At 50.8% G+C, this 25798-nt stretch overlaps 1 protein-coding gene and 1 long non-coding RNA gene across 8 annotated transcripts in view; one reads left to right on the top strand and one right to left on the bottom strand.

Moving 5' to 3' along the window:
• LOC116941870 (lactadherin-like) overlaps positions 1-6010 on the bottom strand; it is a 170856-nt gene extending 164846 nt beyond the window's left edge. For all 7 annotated transcript variants that reach the window (XM_076066716.1, XM_076066715.1, XM_076066717.1 and 4 more), the window contains exon 1: positions 5396-6010. The gene's annotated coding sequence lies outside the window, so the exon portion shown is untranslated. The remainder of the gene's footprint in view (positions 1-5395) is intronic.
• A 4482-nt stretch (positions 6011-10492) lies between these two features.
• Positions 10493-25798, top strand: part of LOC142924403 (uncharacterized) — a 78609-nt gene continuing 63303 nt past the window's right edge. The window contains exon 1 of the long non-coding RNA XR_012941604.1: positions 10493-11232. This is a non-coding gene — a long non-coding RNA (uncharacterized LOC142924403). The remainder of the gene's footprint in view (positions 11233-25798) is intronic.

The raw sequence follows: 25798 nt of genomic DNA, 5'->3' as shown, positions 1-25798 counted from the left end.
GGGGGAGGGGATTGGAGGTGCAGCATCGGTCAAGATATTCACCACTACTTGAGATGCGTTGGCCGTGAGTGGGAATCGAACTCGGGTTTGCCGGGTTCGCAGTGCACTCGCAACTCCACGCCCGCTGCCCTCCCACACACACATACCCAAGCAACACCGCACAATGCGCGGCATCATTCAATGCAAAGCACCACAGCCGTCCTGCACGATAAACACACGGCGCATAGCAGCAATGCTGTTCCTCGTGATCATTATATAATTATCGAGCGAACACGTGCAACGTGCCGACGGTGCAAGGTGCCTAATGTAGTGCAATCGGCCTCACGCTTAACGATACATACAATTAAAACGCGCACACACACACGTATACATACATACGTCGTGTGCTGGTGGCTTACACGCCTTACAGGAGACACACGGTGTTCACTAATAACAATGTTGCAGCGCTAGGATATCCGATGCATCTTCTGTCTTGCGATGGAGGGGAAAAATAAAAGACAATTAGGCTAGCCGGTAAAAATCCGGCGCAACCTGAGCGATAGTCAAGAGTCGAGGCTTTAGACAGACACACAGGGAGAGAGAAGACACACATGGAGAGAGAAGACACACAGGGAGAGAGAGGAGATACACAGGGAGAGAGAAGACACACAGGGAGAGAGAGGAGACACACAGGGAGAGAGGAGACAGGGAGAGAGGAGACACAGGGAGAGAGGAGACACACAGGGAGAGAGGAGACACACAGGGAGAGAGGAGACACACAGGGAGAGAGGAGACACACAGGGAGAGAGGAGACACACAGGGAGAGAGGAGACACACAGGGAGAGAGGAGACACACAGGGAGAGAGGAGACACACAGGGAGAGAGGAGACACACAGGGAGAGAGGAGACACACAGGGAGAGAGGAGACACACAGGGAGAGAGGAGACACACAGGGAGAGAGGAGACACACAGGGAGAGAGGAGACACAGGGAGAGAGGAGACACAGGGAGAGAGGAGACACAGGGAGAGAGAAGACACAGGGAGAGAGAGACACACAGGGAGAGAGGAGACACACAGGGAGAGAGAAGACACAGAGAGAGGAGACACACAGGGAGAGAGGAGACACACAGAGAGAGGAGACACACATGGAGAGAGGAGACACACAGGGAGAGAGGAGACACACAGGGAGAGAGAAGATACACAGGGAGAGAGGAGACACACAGGGAGAGAGAAGACAGGGAGAGAGGAGACACAGGGAGAGAGGAGACACACAGGGAGAGAGGAGACACACAGGGAGAGAGGAGACACAGGGAGAGAGGAGACACAGGGAGAGAGGAGACACAGGGAGAGAGAAGACACACAGGGAGAGAGAAGACACACAGGGAGAGAGACAGGGAGAGAGGAGACACAGAGAGAGAGGAGACACACAGAGAGAGGAGACACACATGGAGAGAGGAGACACACAGGGAGAGAGGAGACACACAGGGAGAGAGGAGACACACAGGGAGGAGACACAGGGAGAGAGGAGACACACAGGGAGAGAGGGGACACACAGGGAGAGAGGAGACACACAGGGGGAGAGAGAAGACACACAGGGAGAGAGGAGACACACAGGGAGAGAGACAGGGAGAGAGGAGACACACAGGGAGAGAGGAGACACACAGGGAGAGAGGAGACACACAGGGAGAGAGGAGACACACAGGGAGAGAGAAAACACAGGGAGAGAGGAGACACACAGGGAGAGAGGAGACACACAGGGAGAGAGAGAAGACACAGGGAGAGAGGAGACACACAGGGAGAGAGAGAAGACACAGGGAGAGAGGAGACACAGGGAGAGATGAAACACACAGGGAGAGAGGAGACACACAGGGAGAGAGGAGACACAGGGAGAGAGGAGACACACAGGGAGAGAGGAGACACAGGGAGAGAGGAGACACACAGGGAGAGAGGAGACACACAGGGAGAGAGAGAAGACACAGGGAGAGAGGAGACACAGGGAGAGAGGAGACACACAGGGAGAGAGGAGACACACAGGGAGAGAGGAGACACACAGGGAGAGAGGAGACACAGGGAGAGAGGAGACACACAGGGAGAGAGGAGACACAGGGAGAGAGGAGACACACAGGGAGAGAGGAGACACACAGGGAGAGAGGAGACACACAGGGAGAGAGGAGACACACAGGGAGAGAGGAGACACACAGGGAGAGAGGAGACACAGGGAGAGAGAGAAGACACACAGGAAGAGAGACAGGGAGAGAGGAGACACACAGGGAGAGAGGAGACACACAGGGAGAGAGAAGACACACAGGGAGAGAGGAGACACACAGGGAAAGAGACAGGGAGAGAGGAGACACACAGGGAGAGAGGAGACACACAGGGAGAGAGAAGACACACAGGGAGAGAGAAGACACACAGGGAGAGAGGAGACACACAGGGAGAGAGGAGACACACAGGGAGAGAGGAGACACAGGGAGAGAGAAGACATCCGCTAAGAAAGAGAGCGGAATCATCCGAATAATTATCTTTGCGGGGAAGACAGAGAGAGCGGTAGAGAGGAGATAAAAAAAAATCACGTGCATCGTTAACATACACGGTAGATTTTGCTCGAGCAAGCAAAACAAATGTTTTTTTTTAAACAAACATAATAACCAACAACATCGACAACAAAAACACGAACGCATAAAAAATAGAGAGGAGGACGGAGATTCGACACGCCCCGTGCTTAAATGAACGCCAGCGCCATTGCTGCTGGCGTCCCCTTACCACCACCACTGTACGTCTAATACAGTGGTGCAGTCATTTGCATATATGGGCTCTTGTTTTGCATACGAGATGTGTGTCGTGCCAATTGTGCTGCCGCTACTGCTGCTGCTGCTCGGGAGGGTTCCACGTCACGCACGCGCGCACGCACGCGCGCGCTCCTCGCCACGGAACGATTTGCGCCACCGCTACAGCTTCTCAGCGCCCAATCCAAATGCCCTCTCTCTCCTCTCTCTCCTCGCACCGCTTTGCCAGCCGGCCGGCCAGCCTTATTTCGGCACGCAGAACAACAACGAGAACGATGAAGTTGCGCGTGTTGCGCGTGTGTACCAGGTTCGGCTGATGCCATGTTGTTTTGTACGGGTTGAGTAATTAACATTGGTGGATGGACCCGTAGCAAAGAGGGAGGTTGGGGGGGGAGCGGTGGTGTAGAGGTTAGCGCACTACGCGACGAACCCGGCGACCCGAGTTCGATTCTCGCTCACGATTCAATAACAGTACTCGGTGCGGTATGTAAACATCATCAATATAGGGAGACAAAGGCGGTCGGGCGTGATACTGACCACCCACCTCCCGCGGGTTCCGTGCCGGCCCCTAAATGGTGCTCGCTAACAGCACTTGCCCCAACAGTCTGTTAAGGCTATACCGGGGGGGGGAGAGGGAGTCTTTGTGGGCACGTGTATACGTGCAGCGGTACACTACGCTGCCGTGCGCGCTGCCGTACAGACAAATTAATTGCCACTCAGCACACGCGCGTTCAAAGTGCAGATATCACTCGCACAGAGAGTGCGTGTGCACTCCCAACACATGTGCGTGCGTAATTTTACGAACATGCGTACTAGCACGCGTATGCATTGCGACCATGTGTTCCGATGCACAGCAGCAGCAAGTAGGGCATTGCTGCACGCGTAACGCCACGCCTCCCCACGTAACGCGAACGGCATCTGGCGCAACGATGAACACGCGGCGCGGCAAATCATCGTGCGCCATTCTCTATCCACTGCTAGATGAAGGCCTCCCCACGCAATCCACACGCCCCCTCATAGTCCAGTTGCACGACGACCGCCGCTACTCATCTCACTCACGCTGCACCAAAACCTCATCGCTTCATCTCCGCGGCAGCCGTTCTCTCGGATGCATTTACAATCACTCCTTTTGGCTGCCATTCCGTGACCAGTCTCCAATTAAAAAAAACTAATTGGAGACTGGTCACGGAATGGGTCAGATTTTCCACACATTGCGTTTGTTGTATCCGTGACCAGCAGCGAGTATCGCAAAGGTTATAATGAACCCTTCTGAGCGAGGCATAGCATTTCCCTGGCCCCCATGCCCGCATCCCCTACAGATCCATCTTCGCAGCAAAGTGCGCACAATGTACATGTCATTAGCACGTGCGCCTACTGTATAGCCCCCGCATGTGCGCGGAGCTCAGTTCGCATTCGGCGAAGCGTTTCTCGTGCACCGCAGATGAACACTCTACTCATAGACCTGTGCGCGACCACACCAACACACACCTCTTCTCATACCAAAGACAAAGATCCCCCGTATAGCCGTAACAGCACGTTACGACGAGTGCTGTTAGCGAGCGGCACCTATGAAGGCCGGCATGGCACACGAGGAAGGATACGTGGCCATCGCCACTGCCAGGCTGAGCCGACCTAGGAGAGTCCCAATACCGAATCAAGCATTCGTCCCCGTTCTTGGTCGTGAGCGCGAACCGAACTCGAGTCGCTGCCGGTTTTTTCTGCAGCGCGGTGCGCTCAACGCTGCACCACCGCTGCCCCATACAATGCAACGCAACACATGCCTCAAGCAAGCGCGTGTGCGCGCACAGCCTAACGCACGCGCGCGCGCACGCCGGGTGTAGCCACCCCGAGCTGCCCCGACACCCGCGCAAGGCGCGCGCGGTGCGCTCCACCTCGCCGCCGCGAGCCAACCTCGACTCGAGACCCCCGCCGGACTCGGCCGCGCTTCTTCCCCCGTGCCACCAGCGCGGGACGACACCGCGCGCCTCGGTACACAGCGGTAGGCGCTGTGCGTCACATTGTTGTTATCGGTGATGCTGCTGCTGTTGTTGTTGGCTGTTAGCGGTGGTTGTGATCGTAGCGTGATAGTGGTGGTGTGATAGCGGTTACGATCGTGGTGGTGTGAGAGTGGTAGTGGTGGTGGTGCGATAGTGGTGGCTGTGGTTGTGACAGTGATGGTGATGCTATCGTGGTGGTTTGAGTGGTGGTGGTGCGATAGTGGTGGCTGTGGTTGTGACAGTGATGGTGGTGGTGATGTTATTGTGGTGGTTTTAGAGTGGTGGTGATGCGATAGTGGTGGCTGTGGTTGTGACAGTGATGGTGGTGATGTTATCGTGGTGGTGTTAGAGTGGTGGTGGTGATGTCATCGTGGTGGTGTGAGAGTGGTGGTGGTGGTGCGATAGTGGTGGCTGTGGTTGTGACAGTGGTCGTGGTGGTGGTGATGTTATCGTGGTGGTGTGAGAGTGGTGGTGGTGCGATAGTGGTGGCTGTGGTTGTGACAGTGGTCGTGGTGGTGGTGATGTTATCGTGGTGGTGTGAGAGTGGTGGTGGTGGTGCGATAGTGGTGGCTGTGGTTGCGACAGTGGTGGTTTAGCTATCGCTGCCCGTGGCTGAGAAAACAGCATACGTACACTTCACGTGACGTAAGGAGGTCGAGTGAGGCGGCTGCGAGGGTGGAATTCTTGCGCTCGGAAGATCTTGATGCTTTTTCGACAAGAGACGGAAAAATAAATTCACGACAGCTCTCATCGTCCGCCAAGCCAGCCAGTTGAGCATTCGCTAGCGTTCAACAGACTCCCAAGTCAGTATCTCTCTCTCTCTGCGTCTCCATGTGTATGTATATATATACACACACACGACAAACAAACTAAAGTCTTTAAAACAAACTATTACAATTTAGCTTTTTTTCCCCCCTCTACAACAAAATCATTCGTCGGTCAATCGACGTTGTGCGCCTCGCTCGCTGTCGATGCACGCACAGCAGCGGGCAGCGGCGAACAGCAGCAGCAGCAGCAGCTCTTGCAATAGCATCGCGTCGTCTCGTGTAGATCTGGTGGAGGCACCCGCGTTGCGCAGAGTTCAGGTGAGCATTGAACTTGACACCTAGACGCTGTGTCTGCCATTGACTCAGCGGCCCGCCAGTGGCTTTGGGGTGCCGGGTTCGTCTGGTTCCCTCGTTTAATGAGATGCAGCTCGTATTGTTTGTTCTTAAGCTTCATCCTCTGCTAACTATATAAGCAAGGTCCATGCGTTTCACTCCCACACCCCACCGCCCCCCCCCCCACAACTTGCACCCCCCCCCGCATCACCATCTCCACATCTCTCTTTAAAAAAAAAAACTTCTATTATTTTGTGTTCTCTCTCACTCTCTCTCCCTTCACCATCACGACCACCACCCCCATACTCCACTCTCTACTTGCAGCCTTCAACTTTAGCCATCCCTCCATAGCCCCCACCCTCACCCAGACCCCCCCCACCCACCCCAAGTGGGTGCTCCATGCACCCATTGTGCGAGCTTGTCTGGGATAGGATTCCCGGCGGGCCACTAAAATAAAGTTTTCAAGGTTAGAGCCGCGCGTCTGAAAAGCGCCTCATTAGAATTCCGCCATGCAAATAAGGATGGCCCGGGCGTGAGAACCGACGGGGAATAATGCCGGCTTCCCCGATGGCTCGAGTCAGCACCCCCCACCACCACCATCATCATAGCCCGGCGGGACGTGTCATTGCCATAGTAGCCAGGGCTGGCTGGTCAGTAATACGGCTAGCCCCATCTGTATGGCTCTTGCCGACAGGCGTGATGGGGGGAGGGTCGCCCAGACTTTTTTGGGCCGTTGCCTCTGTAAATATATCAATCGGCTCTTGTTATGCTGCCTGCCCGCTTTATATTCGAGGCGACTGACTGTATGCATGCAATGCTAGCCGACCCGGCTATGTGTGTGCGTGTGTGTACGAATGAGTGTTACAGGGTCCTCGTGTGTGTGTGTGGACGTGCCGGCCTTCATAGGTGCTCGCTAACAGCACTTGCACCAACAGTCTGTTAAAGGCTATACGGGGTATCTTTGTCTTTGTATGTATCGTCGGTTACGTGTAAGTACAATTTGAGTTTTATTGTGTTTAAGCATATATAAGAAAACAATCTACATATTTATCAATGATACTGCCCTGCAAGGAGGGGGGGGGGGGATATATAAAGTGACGTTTCGGGGAATGACCCTTTTTCAAAGCACATATTATTGTTGGTGCACTCTAAGTCCGTGTAATTATGGTGTTAAGTTTACCCGCTCTAGCGAGTGACACTGTAATGTGTGATAGTTAGCTGTCTCGAGGATTACATGCGATACATGTGCGCGTAAAATGCATTTTTATTCTAAACTCATAATACACACGTACGTACATAACGTAGCACTACAAACACGCACACGCATATCCATAAACGCATAGACACTGCATACATGCATACACTCTTCCATACGTGCATAGTATACATACGTACAACCCACATGTATATCGTAACATATATACACGTACAAAGACATGAACAAACTTACACATGTGCATACGTATCACATACACGCATTCACACAGACACAAGATGATTGTACATCCATACGCATACATATACGTACATGTATACCCATATACACGCGGTCATACATATACAGTATAAAGATCCCCCTGTAGCCCACATGGGCTCTTGAGACAAGTGCTGTTAGCCAGTACCTGTTAAGGGCATGCACAGCATGCATACACAAATCAAGGATAAATATCCCCCGTGTAGCCTTTAACAGACTGTTGGGGCAAGTGCTGTTAGCGAGTAGCACCAATGAAGGCCGGCACTGCACACGAGGGGGTGGGTGGCCAGCACCACCCCCGACCGCCTTTGTCTCCTCAGCGGCGATGTTTACTACACACCGCACCAGGTACTCATTTGAGGCTGAGTCGACCTAGCGGAGGAAGCCCAAGACCGGCTCAAGTAATCATGCACACATAGACCAATGACGCTCTATTGGCAGGCAGTCTCAACCACACACATACACTCATTTGCCCCCACCACCAACAACCTCCACCCAACTCCCCCAACCAACCCCATTACACCACCACATTGCCTTTTGAACATCACACCCCATCCTAACAACACTCTAGAAGAGAGGAGAGAGAAAAAACCCGAACCCACCCAACCACAAAACGCGCGTGCTGTTATTTGGTTTGCTAAACACGTCCGTGGCTGGCTCCGTGAACAATATGCGTGGCGCTCGGGAGTGGTCATACGGGAGGGGACAACGAGGGGACCCTTTCAGCGCCATTCGTGCAGACGTAATGATGCACGGGGAAGGAGACTCTCTCACTGCGTGTGTGTGCGTGTAGACGAACGCCCGGACTGCTGGCTCGGGCTTACGGCTCGCAGGCACGGCCACAGGCAAAGGCACTTGAGGATATGTTGAGACGGCAAGAGAGAGACAGACACAGACAGACAGATAGAGACGCTTCCTCGGCAACGGCGACGTGGATGGCGATCGAGGTTTCAGGGCGAGCCGCTCGCTCGGGCTGTCTCTCGTGCGCGCTCAACAACTCGAATGGTCATCAAGACGAATCACCACTGACGATGTTGCTCCTAGGTGGCGGTGGTGGTGGTGATGGTAAGAGGAATTCATTCCTCACTCGTTATTGGCAAGAACGCTCGCTGCCTTATAGGCTGCGTTGGAATCGGAATTCTCGGCGTAAGGCACTACCACTAGAATACAAGGTAACGCCTCTCTTTAATAATCCTATTGCGTATATTCCTATAGTCAGTTTTTGGACAAATTAATGCGATATAGAAATGGTTGGGTGCCGTCTTAATTCAATCGCTGGCTGACAGAGATCGAGATGGTGACGATGGCTGTTTGTGATGGAGGTGATACGTATTTGTATATGCGGGTTATATTTAAAAAGGCTGTGTGCGTTCAAAGGAATCTCTTCTGACCTTATTTTGGCCGACGGCGGTTCTTGTTCGTGAAGGATATTCCACTTTGTTAAAAGGGTGCGTGTGAAATATCGCAAAAACAATTAGAACCGAGCTCCTTAATTTACGAGGCGAGCTGCTTTGAATGTGTGTCAGTGCAAGTGTCTGTGCGTGAGACTGTAATTGTGTGACTGTGTAATTCATGGGTGCTACTCGCTAACAGCACTTGCCCCAACGGTCTGTTCAAAGGCTATACGGGGGATCTTTGTCATTGTATGTGCATCTATATATGGGTGTGCCTGCGCGCGCGTCTGTATGTGCGTGTGTCTTTATATCCGTACGACTGTGCCTCTGTGTGTCTGTGCAATTATGTACGTTTGTGTGTGTCTCTGTATCTGTGTGTATGTGTGTGTGAGAGAGTCTTTGTGTGTGATCGAGAGAGAGAGAGACGAAACTCAATTATCATAACACTGCTTAATGTATTGATAGTAACGTCTCACGCAACGGTGGCAGCCCTCGGTAACAATGAGCTCTTAAACAAATCAGCTGCACTTACCCGCCACGCAGTGCCGCGAAAAACCCCAAACCCTAGACACAGCGCGCGTAGACAACGCATTTTACACGGCAGCCTACGAGACTACGTACGCCCGGTGAGCGTATGAGTGCGTACATAGTCGCATCTCTGCTTTGCCCCGTTTGCTGATGAGAGAGAGTGGAGGAAGAGAGCGAGAGGCAGCGAGCGAACGAGAGAGAGAGGGAGAGAGAGGGAGCGCGCCAAAACTGTTCTGCCGTGGCTAATTATTTTACAAGACAGAACGTTTCTGCTGTTTGCCAGTCGTTCGCACGGCCCACAGACCAGTGTACGAATAGGGGGGGGGGTGTGGTGTGTGTGGGGGGCGCTTTCTGCACGTTGTGTGCATTCATTCATTCATTGGCCGCTCATTATTATGGAAATGGGTGTCTGGGGCTTGATTTGAACTTGATTTTGGCACCGGACCCTTCCAGTGATGGTGGGGGGTGGGATTGAGAGACGGGGGAGAGGGGGGTCAGTGGTGGTGGGGGGAGGTCAGTGGTGGGGGGGAGGGGCAGCTTCTGTCCCCTCCCCCTATCCCTCCCCTCCCCCGGCTGTCCCCTCCCTGGCCGCCCCCACCGCCACCACCACGCACGCGTGCGTGGTGGTGGTGTCCCAGGGACCTTAACAGCAGACGCTTTTTGATTAAGGGAGCATTTGGGGTTGTAGAGAGAGAGAGGAGGAGTGGTGGTGGTGGAGCGGGCGGTGTGGGAGGGGGGTGAAAGGGAGAAGGGAGGGGTGGGGGGGGGTTGAAATGGGGGTGGCTGCTGGCGAGGAGAGCGGAGCGAGAGCGGGTGGGGTGGTGGCTGGGTGGTGGTGGTTGGCGGTGATGTGGTGGTGGCGGTGGGAGGAGGTGGTTGGAATGGGGGGGTGGTGGGTGTTAGAGGGGGAGGGGCAGCGATTGTGGGTGTGTGTGAGAGAGAGGGGGGGGGGGTGCCGTGTGGGATGCGCGACGGGTCATGGGGGTCCTCGGCGCGCGCTCTCACCGCATTCGCGTCTCGGTGGAACGAGCGCGTGGGTCTCCTCGCGTCACGGCGCTGCCCCCCGCTGGATGATAATTCTGATGACGACGATGGCGACGGTCGCTACTATAACGAAGTCAGTGCGGGGGGCCGGGAGGTCTCATTCGGGGAAAACCACGCCAGCGGTTCGCGCAGCCTCGCAAGGCAAGCCGCTCTCTTCTCGTCCGATGACCACGAGAGAGAGAGAGGGGGGGTGGGATGCGGTTGTTGGGGTAGAGGGAGGAGGGTAGGAGGGGGGTAGGAGGGGGCCGCGAGCAGTGATGGAGAGAGCAGCAGGGGGAGTGAGGTAGAGGAGGGTGGTGGAGGTGGGGGGGGAGGGAGATGGGTGTAGAGGGGAACGCGGAGCCTCAGACCACGGGACGTTGACGCTCGCGGCGGCCGGAGCCGCGGTGGGTCCGTCTCGCTCTTCCCGACGCAGAGACGCAGCCGCGCTCCAGCTCGCTCCGTCTGCCCTCCGCACCCGCAGCCCGCTCGCGAATTGGCATCGTCCGGAGCTATTTAAAGGGATTTCGCGTTTTTTAAGCGAGCGATCAGCTGTCCTCGGCATAACACGCGAGCCGCCAGCCTCACAGTGGGCTGCGTGTGTGCCTGCGAGCGTGCGTGCGTTCCGCGCGCGCGTGTACGTCTCTGATATATACAACATACAGTACACGTGTGTATATATACACATACAGTACACGTGTGTATATCAGGCTGTGTCTGAAGAAGGCCCGGAGGCCCCACGTCCCTGCGATCAGCGAAGAGGAGAGCGGGAGAGAGAGGGAGGGAGAGAGAGAGAGACGACACGGCGCGGTCTATAGCTCCATCTTGTGTGTAGTGGATTCATCCGCCGTCCATTTGATTCGTACGGACGAAGCGCGCCTCTGGCCTTTGCAGCTAACCACGCCAGCGCTGCGACGAGTGCCGGACGGAGGAGCCTTCTGCCATACCAAGGTACATCTCTCTCTCGCTGCGTGTGCCCGTCTCCCCTTCACGATTATTTGTTGACAATAAATGTGTCTGCGTCGTGTGAGCGCCGTCTTCGGAGCAGAACCGATAGCGATATAGTCGCAGACGCACCGCACACGCACGCCGCACGCTACGGTCACACACGACACGCACGCCGCACGCACGCTATGGTCACACGACACGCACGCCGCACGCACGCTATGGTCACACACACGCACGCTACGGTCACACACGCACGCACGATACGGTTACACACGCACGCCGCACGCACGCTATGGTCACACGACACGCACGCCGCACGCACGCTATGGTCACACACACGCACGCTACGGTCACACACGCACACGCGACCGTACTGCCTTGTGTGTATTGCAAGGCATGCGCGTGTGCGCGTTGTTGCATCCTCTGTATAGCCCCCGCCGCGATCCCGATATCGGCGACAGCTCACAACTCGCGAGGCTGCGACCTTCTCGTTTCGCCCCTCGGTTGTCCCGTGCTGCGTTGCGCCTGTCTGTCTGCGTGTGTGAGTGCACGCGAGAGAAGGACGAGAGAGAGAGAGAGTGGGAGGGAAGAGCTATCTCTCCGTGTGAATAACGTCACATCTGCCACCCCCTTGCGGGTGGCGAAGAGAGAGAGTGGAGAGGATTTGTTTTTAATCTGCAGCTGGAATTGTATCAAAGTGCGCTGTCACGATGGGGGTGGGCGGGGGGCGGTCGGAGAAAGTGGACAGAGCGAGGAGGGAGGCCGTGGTGCTGCTGGCAATCGTAATGGGTGAACGTTAATTGGTGCGTTGGCATGATATCCACACGGGCCCGTGTGTATGTTGAGCAATCACGGGCACATTGACGCTGTCGTACTGCGTCTACATTGCGATGGGATTTAATACGAAAATAAGAGCCACTAAATGGCACTTTCCGTGATTGTACCGGCGCCAGCCCTCCCCTCCACACAACCCTCACACACCTCGCTCCCTCGGCCGAATCCATCACGACGATAATGCCAATTGGCTATGAGAGCTAACTGTGCTAAGCGTGCGTAAAATGCAAATGAGTTTGTAGAGTAAAGGGAGCACGGAGTGTGATTTAAGGTGAGATGACGATTCAATTAAGTGGCTGTGGCATAGTCAGCAGTAGAAGCAGCAGCAGCATTGACATTCTCAATGGCAGAGACAGGGTCTATCCACTGCAAGATTAAAGGGTTTCATTCGCAATTGCCATCCCTCCACGGTCTCGCGATGCCATCCACAACCCACATCACCGAATGAACTCATTTGCCCGCTTCATCCTTTCAAGTGTATGTTGGACTTCTTTCGCACCGTACATAGCCAACCGTGCTAATTGTAGGCGCGATCCATCAACGTACACTTGGTCAACATACGACGTGGATCTATTGCTACGTGTGTTAGAAGGCAGACCAACGTAACGTGGGCAACGACAATGTGCGTTGTGACTTGGGCTTTTCTACGATGCATGCACACGAACGCCCAAACGTCACGCTTTCACGACAAAGACAAACAACGAACATTCCCCCGTATAGCCTCAGCAGAATGTTTGGGGCAAGTGCTGTTTCGCACTTCCGATTAGCACGGTTGGTCACGTGCGGTGCGAAAGAAGTTCCACATACATAGCGAGCACCTCTCAACACACACACACATAAACAGTGCTGCCACTTGGACATTTGCTTGACAATTGAACGAAGCGCAAAGACTTTATAAGTCTTCTCTACCCTGCACGCATATGCGCATTGACATCTTTGCAAGCCGGAGGCCGCTGTCCACACCGCTCATGGTTCTGAAATGGAAATCGCTTTTTTACCCCCACCAAACCCCCTCGCTGGCGTAGAGACCGCGAGTCCTCGTGCAACTGTGACAAACCCACCTCGACTTTCTCTCTCTCACTCACATTAAGCAGAGTCTGGTGGGGTAGGTGTGGGTAGGTGGAGTAGGTGTGGCAGGTTAGATAGGTGGGTAGGAGAGGTAGGTGTGGTAGGTGGGGTAGGCGAGTGCTCATTGAAAGCTTCAACATTTACCCAGGCATCACCCGCCGCACCACGTGCTTGCGATACGCGATCGGGCCCAAGTGGTTAAATCTGCGCCTACAAATTGGACGTCGTCAATGGGCGAGAGCGTAACGACTCACGGCGGCCATTTTCTTACTCGAAGCCAAATGCGAGGGAGTGCAGAGCTGCCTGCCTCCGACGGTTGCGTCTCCTCTGTTTTGCTGGGACTCGCAACGTCCCTCGCTGCTGCTGCTACAAGAGTGCGCGGAGCTGTCCGTGGTAGGGCAATTGGAGGCAATTTACTAAGCGAGGTTTAATAGAACCATTGTGCCTACCTGTGGTTTGTCTATGGTCAGTATATGACATATATCGAGGCACATTGACTATTCAAATTGCACCACGCCAGGTGAATTGTCACAGTACACACGTACAACGTACAGCTTGCGATCTATAGCTGGCTATGGATAGCTAGCTATAGCTAGCTGTGGTGGATTTCAAAGTAATTATCACAACACTCGTACACACAAGAGAATTGACACCTAAAAGTATGCTTTGTTTTACTGTAATACAATTTAATTATGTTACGTATTTAATTTCACATAGGAACTGCATGTTACAATTTTAAATATGATCCGTGGTTAATTATATTACTGTGTGCCAATTATAAAGCGTATTAAGTTGCATGTAACTCAAGGGTGCAACACTTACAATACGTAAAGTTTGCTTTTTTTTGTTGGACGTCACTAGCTAATCACGTGTGATTGCATAAATAAGATCTGTGCAAAATATTGTGACGTGAATTCATGGTTATTAGTTATTTATAAAATGTTACTTTAAAAATATTTAGCGAAGCTAAGCAACGTTGCACAGTATGACATACAATGGGAATATCGTGCGTTAAATGTTTGTAACTACATTTTCTATAAACTACATTTATACAATATTACATGGTCCTATATGCAGCACGCATACTTGAAATATAATAGGCGTATGTGATTTCAAAAACATTTAAAATAAGTTGTATGTAATTCATGTACGCTCTATACCATTGTATAACAACACGCCTGACATTGCCAAAGTTGATATTATTTGAATGCGCAGTGAAAAATAAAATACTTATTTAGGTATATATATATAACAATGTAGGGCACATATACATGTGACTGTGTGTGCAATAACTCGAGGCACATGTGTCTGCCTGCTATGCATCAACACAGCCACTTTATGCCGTGCCTGGGTAATGTGAGACTTGATTATTCACGCCTATATACTTCGCCGTCCGGGTTTATACAGCAGCACCGCGAGTGTCGCTCTTACTACTCGCGTACTATTACATAAAGCACGCCGTGCAGGTATTACAGCACACATATATATAAACTACAGGTGACGTATATGTATCGTAGGCGTGTAACGTGCCAACAATGCCTGTGCGTTATGTTTTACAGCCAAGTTAGCCAGATTCCACGTGCTCTATTTTATAATTGTTATAGATCAGCATTATGAGTTAAAAAATTATATGCTTTACATATATTGCATAGAGTCTGTTCCCTTCCATCATGTCTTAAATTAAACATTCTGTAGACAAAATTCAGACGTAAATCAGTGTTTCAAACAAGTAGAAAGTTAAACGCAGACTGATTTGTAAACGCATGTACAATCATTTGCTCAACAAAACATTCAGGATTGTTACGATTAAATAAGCTGTAGACGATACATGCTTCACTATAGACCATAAATGAGGTCACACATGCGAACATACGGTACGTCTTTGTGTCTCTCTCACACACGCACACGCACTCCACGTCTACTTGAAATGCATCACATGCAGACGCGTTACAGCAGACCAACAATGTTTACACGAGTGTGCGTATGGGTCACATTACACACCTGCGTAACTCCCGTGTTATATATCGAGAGACAGAGGATACGACACTTAAGGTTTAGTCATGAGACCCTCGCTGATGGGGTTCAGGTGAGTTGATAGGCGCCGCATGCTCTCGTCGGCGTAATTGCGGCCACGCGTTAAAGACTCGGGGCCCCCACCTCCTCGTCACGTACAGCCACCCACGTGACGCCGTAGTGACGAGTGGCCTTACGAGGCAGTAACCACGCGTCACGATGGCCTGGCTGAACCAATGGGGGGGGGGGGGTTATGGGGTTGGGGAAACTGTGCACATTTTTGTTGTTGTTTAAACCTTGTTGAATAAGCAACGAGTTGAATGGCACTCTGGGAGTGCGGATTGATTTCGCACCGCGTGCACTTAGAGGGAGGCTTCGAAACAGCTCAACGCGCGCGGTCACAACTTGCAGTTCTATACGGCAAATATGGCGGCCATTGTTAACATTCCCATATCCTCGGCCCCCGCTCCTTAAAGTGACTACGAGTGGGCGGGGGGGGAGGCTGCTTCTGATTGCAGCTCGCGGTCACTCACGAGGGTCTCTTTTGTGAACACACCTTCCGTGCCTGTTTGTGGTCGGTGTTGGTGCAGTGCTCAGCGAGGCCATTTGAATTGTCGCCTCGATCACTTGAGTTTGATTTCCGATCACGGCTGACATGGGTACCGAGTGATTACATGCGAGACGCCACGTGCCACACAACTAAGCGACCTTTCAGATTCAATGGCAGAATACCGGGCCTGTTATTTTCACGCCACGCCAGTGCGCGCGGGGAGCGGCGGCGTTGCTGCTGGCGCGTTGCGACACGAAGCTGGCGACCCGAGATCGATTCCCGTGCCTCCACGAGGTCGACTCGGCCTCAAATGAGCACCTGGTGCAGTGTGTAAATATCGCCACTGCGGAGACAAAGGCGGTCGAGTGTGGTGGTGTTGGTGTTGGCCACCCACCCCCTCGTGTCCGGCCTTCATAGGTTTGCTACTCGCAAATAAGCACTTGCCCCAGCAGTCTGTTAAGGCTGTACGGGGGATCTTTGTCGAGTGTGCGTGCGTGCGTGCACGCACGGGTGTCGCATATAATTAAATAATGCCAGGCCACCTCAGTTCAATTCCAGGCCGTGGCTGTAACATCAGGAGCGAGCGATATCTCAAATCCGGTACTGGGCTCCCCCTCTTCACCCACCGTGAAGTATGGACAAACGACCTTCGTAAACGGCACTGCGCCGTTGATGCCTTCCACCAGAGCGTTTGACCAAAAAGGCTGTAAATGATCAATCATATCGTGTTCTTTGGATTCCTTCGTGCGCGTGTGCTGCGAGACCCGCTGTTTGGAATCTTGAGTGCTTGCACGGCATTGGAAAAGCTTAAGTGCATCTGGGGCCATTGGAATTGCTGTATTTATATACAGTGGTTCATTTGTCAGGGCGGGTGCTTTTCATAACGATTAGGTGGTTATGACAGCACGTCTGTATCTTCATTATATTTCACGATTATTTTTTTTGTAAAGTACGATAATGATTTTCAAAATATAATGTTCAGTCCTTTGTCAGTCCACTGCTAGATGATGATTTCCCAGCGTCGTGTGGGGGTTGTTTGACCATACTTCACCACACTGGTCAGTGCAGGGATGTTTCAGAAGAGTGAGAGGGAGAGGTAATACCCGTTCAGATGGCACTCGCCACCGATGTTAGCCTTGACTAAGTGTCGAGCTCAGGTCCAGGTAGCCAGGCTCGGAGCGTCGTGGTGTACACTAACCACTCACTGCACAACCGCTCCACCCATCCTGAACTATGCTACCTCCACACGCCACCGCGTTAGCCGGATTATAAGACGCATGGGAATATAACTCGCGCCCCGAAGCATATGCTGCATGGCAATAAAGTTATCCAAATCTGGTCATATGTACACACACACGGTAACCTGACTATTAGACGCACCCCAAGTTTTGATTAAAAATATCGGTAAAAAAGTGCGTCTTATAATCCGGATTTCAACCAGTTACAATACGTATAAATAAAAACAAAGTTAAATGAGACGGGCGTGTGGATATCTAATAACATTGCGATTGCTTGTGGTCCATTTATACCCATTGTATGCGATATTTAAATATCAGGATGCTCGTATGTATTAAAAGCGTCTACCCAAGCATACTAATGACAAATATCCCCCGTATAGCCTTAACGCACTTTTGGGGCAGGTGCAGGGTACATGAGGGTGGGTGGCCAACAACCACGCTCGGCCGCCTTTGTCTCTCCAGTGCTGATGTTTACCCCACACCGCACGAGGTACTAATTTGACACTGAGTCGACCTAGGCGAGGCCCAGGTCCAGTTCAGATAATCGTCACCGGTATTGACTGAGCGGGAGTCGAACTCATATGGCCGGGTTCGTAGCGCAGCGCACTATCCTCTCCCCACACTACATTACCGCTCCAAAAGACAAAGATTCCCCGTATAGCCTTAGACTTTTGGGGCAAGTGCTGTTTGCGAGCAAATACACACCATCCACGTGCACTGGCACATAGAATTTGCAATAGGATGTAGTTGAATAGTTTTAGATATCAGCAAGATACAAACGCAGACCCAAATGGTTGTCAATTTTACCGTATTAATATGTACGTGGTTATTCAGGCTCGGGGTGGCATCATTCTTTGCAATCATATACACAATACTTAAAAAGACCCAATAGGCCTTGACTAAACCCGTTACAGGCCTGTATTCATCGTATGCTTTATCAATCGTATGCCGTCAAAGCCCCCCGCTCATTGATTGCAACAACAGAAGCATTGCGACACCACAGCGGAAAGGATGAATTATGAAAGGAGAAAAAAACACCCCAATACGAGGCCCGTTCACTAAGTGAGCACGTGGTGCCTGCAACAAAGCGGTACTTTGCAAGCAACGCACCGAGGCTGGAGCCACGTCGACTATGCGTGCGGCTGCGACGCACTCGCTCTATACGTGTGGCAATTTATATTCTTTTCATGTAGATTTACGCGGATTGGGGTTCTTTTTTTAAAGCCCATATTCTCCATGCCCAGGTCCGTGCCTTTGAGCAGGCCACTCCGTAGGCCTTAAAATGGCGGCGGAGACGTAGAATAATAAAATAAATAATCACCTCCGCACGCGCGTTTTTAAGTCGTCCGCGCTTTTGGGAACGTACTTTTTTGTTGTTGTTTACCAATTCTGTCTCTGTTGATTTCAATTATGTAGTGTATCCATTTACCTTTCCATTGCGATGAATCCGTCAGGTGCACTGGGAAGTTATTGGCCCTTGTTTATCTTAACGATGCGTAACGTCGTTCGGGCTGGTGTTTGGATACGCACTGAACTACCTCAGCAATTTCACAAACGTTCAGGGTGATTATTAATTTTATAAACGGGTATGCGTGCAGTGTTCACGTAAAGATGTTCTCGTACGCAATGCACATGTAGTATCCATTTACACGCACACGGATATAATTAGGGCAATCAACACGATGTAATAACGAGGTTATGAAGTTGGCCTAAACCTGTGCACTCATTAATTTTGATGTTAATGAAGCCACCTGAAATATGTATGTACTTAAAAAAATGATAATTACATATCAGGCTTGCGTTTTTAATATGAAACCAGCATTAGGCTGGAAAGACTGGTTTAAATCAATAATTACACTATAACGTCTTGTATTTAGGAGCATGCTTCATTAATAGGTGTGTGTGTGTAGCATGTTCAATGGAACAGTTACTAATGGGATCATTGTTTTTGCATGCAATGTGCTAATTATTTAAATACCTGCATACACTCGCTCGCATGATTCACCTAGGCCTTGGAGCGATGACATCAGCTCGTTAGTCGGAGCTGAGGTTGTTCATGACCGCGAGAGATGGGTGAAGCCTTCATCCAGCAGTACATAGACCATGGCCGCTGATGATCACGACTCGTATATAGCATAGTAAACATCGCGCTGTATGTATATGCAGTTGTATATAATCGCACGCGGTAGCTCATCATTCTTCGTGGTCCACGCGCGCGTCTCTCCGGTATTTTCATACCGCGCATATCCAGGTTTCATTTGTTCCCTCAAGAAGAACCGCGACAACCGTCAGGTTACGCGATCGGGACCACTTATTGAGTGAAATCATGACTAACACTCCCCCCCTCCCTCACCTCCCCTTCCGCGTATCTCCCCTCTTATCTGATTGCAAAGTCCATTCACACAGCGTCCCACGTACGCGCTCTCTTCGTCAGATAGACCGACACAATGAGCCTTGCGCTCTTCACCGGAGATTAACCGCACTGCCTCGATGTAATACTCATATCAAGAAGATGGGTCATTGCCCGAAACGTCACCTATTATATATACATTTAAATTGTAGGGCTGTGTTATTGAAACATTTATTGAGGTTTGTTTTTTGTCGCGTGCTTCTACATCGGTGCTAATGAAGCGGTGTCGTTAAAATGTTTGACGTTACAAATGCAGAGTTCGGCTTGGGTGATCGTTCAAAATCTGCTCGTGTTTCATTCCCGAATAATTACGCCTTTAAAAAAAATCTAATTTAAGATTAGGCAGGGCGCACTTGGGCTTGGGCATAGACGACGTCTCGAAATAATCACGCGGGCTACGAACCAATGGCGTGATCCGAGTGTCGCTGCAGGAATATGCACACTCATTGGGCAAGTATAAAAATAAATAAAACACTGCTCAATTAATAATTCACACCATACGACCGACGTTAAAGCGTTGTTTTATATACATATTTTGCGTTTCACTAAATAACATTTTGTCGTTTGGTGGATGTTAGCATACGGTACGGAGTTTCAGGTAAATGTATCTCGTACGTATGATGCATCTATTTTAGCGTAATTTCATTATATTTAGGGCTAATTTAGGAAGCATGGAAACCGTGTATTGAGTCTGCCACATCACACGCGGACGCGGGCGCGCTTCCTCGTCGTCCTCAACGCTGTTGACCATCCTACGTGCGTCACAGAACGCCAGCGTCTCGCGCATACACAGAGGGAGATATTAATAGTGGATTAGTGGGTTCGTGAGTGCAGTTCAGATCAAAGATCTCAAATTCTCGTCCAACCTCGGACCGCGGATGATTTCCCCGCGGGGAAACCGACAAGGGGGGGGGGGGGGAATCCCTTGCAGACTTCTAAGACCACACGCGGGACATTCTCCACGACACTGGTCCCAAGTCGGAGTCCCGTTATGGACCGGTACAGCGGCCAAGTTCAGAGGCTCATTATTATTGTTATTATCATCATAATCATCATCGTCAGCCATGGTTAATCCACTGCTGGACGAAGGCCTCAATCCAAAGCCATTGTCTGGCAATTCTGCCATGCACTGTACTTCACAGAAGAGCATCATTTGGTACACTGAGATCCCTGGATGAAGTGCGCCTTACAAATGTAAATTATTATCATCACCACCTAACACACAATTTGCTTCACTGCCAAATATCAAATTCGAGACATCGTCCCCCACACCCAATGAAGAGTTTGCACGATACCTTGACTCGATTTCGTCTGATGGACGTGAACTTGGGATCCCCCGGCCTGCGCGAGCGGTTCTCTCCCCACCTCCACCGATCAACATCGGCCAACCCGGTCGACGTTCGCTTCACCTGCATGGCTTGCACCCTGCTGATGCCCCGCGGTGGAGTAGAAACCGCGGAAGCGGAGCGCTTTGCGTTCTGTCGGCAACGGCGGCACTCGAGACGCAATAGTCCGCGAGGCTCGCCGCTCGATGAACGCGTGACGATTATCGTTCGAACCGTGGGGGAATGGGGGGGGGGGTGTTTAATCGATCCGACACTTGGACGTTCGGATGAAGATCGCAAATGCGCGCGTTGCGTCTACAATGCAAGTACAACGTCAGGAGACGAAATGAGGAGGATAAACGAGGAGGTTGCGATGGGTTGCACTTGCGAGCGGGGCCAAGGGAAGGGCAGGTAACCGAGACGGGCATTGGAGAGAAGCAACTGCAGAGGTAGGAGGCCCCAAGGGAAAGTCCCGAAGCCAGATGGTGGCAGCGGTGCTGCCCGGTGGTGATGAGACTCTCTGTGAGAGTGGACCGTGAAGGACGTTGTGTGCCGTGCACCAACGAAGGCACCTGAAGCCAGAGTTTTGCGGGATCTGGCAGAAGGAAGGAAGCGATGACGAGATAGATATATATCGCGGTGAGTTTGGGCGCGTGGGTTTTGTTGGCTCATGGCTGGGCGCGTGTTTGGTAGGTGACATCATTGTGATATTTAGGGCCCAAATGAACCATGGCAATACTTGGCTTGTATGAAATGAGCGCTGTAGAAAGGCCCACATAAATGCATTGTTTGACTTTTTTGACATTTATTTAAACATGCTTTAAATTAATGTCAAATATACATCAACAATTACTCTTGCTTGATTAATATCGGAAATGCCACATTTATCATGGCGAGCATTAGTATTTGATGAAGACAAACACAAATTACTTCCAGATGCAGAATCTTCATTTATACTCGAGGAATCCGATGAGCTGTGAAGCTCTTTTTTACATATGTTCCACATTACGGTGAAAATTTTAATGATTCAGTAAACATGGATGTTTTATTTTTAAATAAAATAATAACAGAAATTATATTGAACTAGGAATGCCTTACTGCGTATCAATACTCACTCAGAAAGGTCTTACTTAGGAAAGTATGACATATCCTTTTAACTCATGTGCTATATTTTGGTGTTTGCGGCGGTGGTTGTGATGGTGCTGGATTTTTGATGGAGGTGGCTATGATTGTGGTGATGGTGCTGGTGGTATAAGGGTGGTGCTGCTACTGCTGATGGTACTGGTGGTATGGCGGTGGTTGTTATAGTGGTGGTGGTTGTGGAGGTGATGATGCTGGCTATGGTTGTTGTGATGGTGCTGGTGGTATGAGGGTGGGGGTGGTGCTGCTGATGGTACTGGTGGTATGGCAGTGGTTGTTATAGTGGTGATAGCAATGCTCGTGTTCATTGTGTTGATGGTGGTGGTAGAGCTGAGAGCGGGGATGTTGGTGATTGCCGTAATTGCGCTGGCTGAGATGATGATTGTGATGGTGCTGGCGATATTGGAACGCTTCTGGTGGTGTTAATGAAGGTGTTGGTCGTGGTGGTGATTATTTTGTGGGGAGCGGGTAGTGTTATGGTTAGCGCGCTGCGCTACGAACCCGGCGACCCGAGTTTGATTCCCGCTTACGGCCACCACCGGTGACGATTATCTGAACCGGTTCTGGGCCTCCGCTAGGTCGGCTCAACCTCAAATGAGTACCTGGTGCGGTGTGTAAACATCGCCACTGGGGAGACAAAGGCGGTCGGGCGTGGTGCTGGTCACCCGCCCCCTCGTGTGCCGTGCTCGCCTTCATAGGTGCTCGCGAACAGCACTTGGCCCACCAGTCTGTTCAGTCTATACGGGGGATCTTTGTCTTTGGTGATAATTGTGCTGCCGGCGATAGTGGCAGTGGTAGTGGTGGCGACGCTTGTGCTGATGGGGGCGTTGATAACGATGGCGGTAGTAGTGACAATGATGTTTATTGTGCTGCTGCTGTTGTTGTTGCTGCTGTTGTTGCTACTGCACGACCAATAAATGGGCTTCCCCTGGGTCGACTCGGCCTTAATTGAGTACCTGATGTAGCACGTGAACATCAGCGGCCGGGCGTGGTGGTGCTGGCCACCCACCCCCTCGTGTGTGCCATGCCGGCCTTCATAGATGCTACTCGCTCACAGCACTTGCCCCAACAGTCTGTTGTTGAGGCTACGCGGAGGAGTGGCCATTAGACCGCGCGTCCTTTGGACGTTTCCGTCGGTCCAGCCATCCAGCAAAACTTGAGTTTCTAATATAGTGTGACGGAGGATGTTGGACGTGATAATCTCGCAGATTGGCGAAGCGGGTCGTACATTCGTGCTGCTCACAGCGCAATACTGTTGCGAAAAAAATAAAAAAAAATACTCCACGCGCTGCGCAAAGTCTCAGCGCGTGGAACGATCGGTGAGGAGGGGTGTGGGTGGGGGGGGAGAAGGAGGACGAGTAAGGAGGTGGACGAGGAGGAAGAGGAGGGCGAGGGAGGGAGGGAGACGCGAAAGGAACGCGCGTGGCTCCCCGCTGGGAGCGGCGGGAGGCGCGACAGACTCGGGACGCGCGCGGCGGGAGAGATGCCACGGACTTCCAGCGACGTTCGCGATGCCGAATCGAGGCGCGGTAACGTCGGTGGCATCGGCGTCGCCGGGACATTGTCCGCGATGATGAAGAAGAAGAAGAATCAGAGTCAGAAGAACAAAGCCGCCAGAGATCATTGCCACGGCTCCCCCCCTCCTCCCCCTCCTCCCCCTCCTCCTCGCAAACAGCGAAGCGCGCTCAGCACGACCCCCGCGGGCGTAGAGTGGCTTGCACGACAGCGACGGCTACAGACGGCAACAGCAGCACAACAACAGCACGACAACAGCACAACAGCACGACAGCAGCACGACAGCGTGCATTACACGGCGACAGCAGCAGGGCACGGCAACAGCAGTGCGGATGCAATGCATCGCGACAGCAGTACAGCAGCAATGCGTCGCAAAATTAATACACCATACCTTGTAACAACAATACAGCAGCCATACCTTGTAACAACAATACAACAGCCATACATCGCAACACCAATACAACAGCAGTACATAGCAACAACAATACAACAGCAGTACATCACAACAATACAACAGCAATACATCGCAACACCAATACAACAGCAGTACATAGCAACAACATAACAGCAATACATCGCAAGAACAATACAACAGCAGTACATCGCAACAATAATACAACAGCCATACATCGCAACAACAATACAACAGCCATACATCGCAACAACAATGCAACAGCAATACATCGCAACAACAATGCAACATCAGTACATCGCAACAACAATATAACAGCAATACATCGCAACAACAATGCAACTGCAATACATCGCAACAACAATACAACAGCAATACATCGCAACAACAATACAACAGCCATACATCGCAACAACAATACAACAGCAATACATCACAACATTAATACAACAGCAGTACATCGCAACAACAATACAACAGCAATACATCGCAACAACAATGCAACAGCAATACATCGCAACAACAATACAACAGCAATACATCGCAACAACAATGCAACAGCAATACATCGCAACAACAATACAACAGCAATACATTGCAACAACAATGCAACAGCAATACATCGCAACAACAATACAACAGCAATACATCGCAACAACAATGCAACAGCAATACATCGCAACAACAATGCAACAGCAATACATCGCAACAATACAACAGCAATACATCGCAACAACAATACAACAGCCATACATCGCAACAACAATGCAACAGCAATACATCACAACAATACAACAGTAATACATCGCAACAACAATGCAACAGCAATACATCGCAACAACAATACAACAGCAGTACATCACAACAATACAACAGCAATACATAGCAACAACAATGCAACAGTTATACATCACAACACCAATACAACAGCAGTACATCACAACAATACAACAGCAATATATCGCAACAACAATGCAACAGCAATACATCGCAACAACAATACAACAGCAGTACATCACAACAATACAACAGCAATACATAGCAACAACAATACAACAGCAATACATCGCAACAACAATGCAACAGCAATACATCGCAACAACAATACAACAGCAATATATCGCAACAACAATACAACAGCGATACATCGCAACAACAATGCAACAGCAATACATCGCAACAACAATGCAACAGCAGTACATCGCAACAATACAACAGCAATACATCGCAGGAACAATTCAACAACCATACATCGCAACAACAATACAACAGCCATACATCGCAACAACAATACAACAGTCATGCATCGCAACAACAATACAACAGCCATATATCGCAACAACAATACAACAGTCATACATCGCAACAACAATGCAACAGCCATACATAGCAACAGCAATGCAACAGTCATACATCGCAACAACAATACACCAGTCATACATCGCAACAACAATTCAACAGCCATACATCGCAACAACAATACAACAGCCATACATCGCAACAACAATACAACAGTCATACATCGCAACAACAATACAGCAGTCATACATCGCAACAACAATACAACAGCAATGCATGACAACAACAACGCACCAATTAATCGCAACCACAATGCAACAACAATGCAACGGAAGGACAATGCAACAGCAATACATCGCAACAACAATACATCGCAAGAACAATGCATTGCAACAACACAACAACAATACATCGCAACAACAATACAACTAAAACAAATACTGCAACAGCAATGCGTTCTGCGCGAAATGACCCATTCAGTTAAATATTTCTCCGTTCGTCTCGGATGCTGCTATCATCCCGACACCCACACGCCCGTTAATTAGACAAGGCCACGGTGCATGCACGCAACATGCTGTCTCTTTGGGGATCTGTTGGCTGTCCGATATGTTTCCCTGCACGTTGTCGATACCTGTTCTGCCCATTTGTCTCATATTGTTGCACAAAAAACCTGAGATAATGTTAACATTAAATACATCAGCTAATATATAATTGTACTGTTGCGATATACGCAATGTCGCTTATTCATAACACATACAATATTAA

Source organism: Petromyzon marinus, chromosome 13 (assembly GCF_048934315.1).
Source record: "Petromyzon marinus isolate PM22_M1 ecotype Great Lakes invasive population chromosome 13, UKy_Petmar_22M1.pri1.0, whole genome shotgun sequence".
Taxonomy (NCBI): Eukaryota; Metazoa; Chordata; class Hyperoartia; order Petromyzontiformes; family Petromyzontidae; genus Petromyzon; species Petromyzon marinus.
The sequence above is the reverse complement of the archived record's forward strand: the minus strand, read 5'-3'. Positions and strand labels throughout refer to the sequence as shown.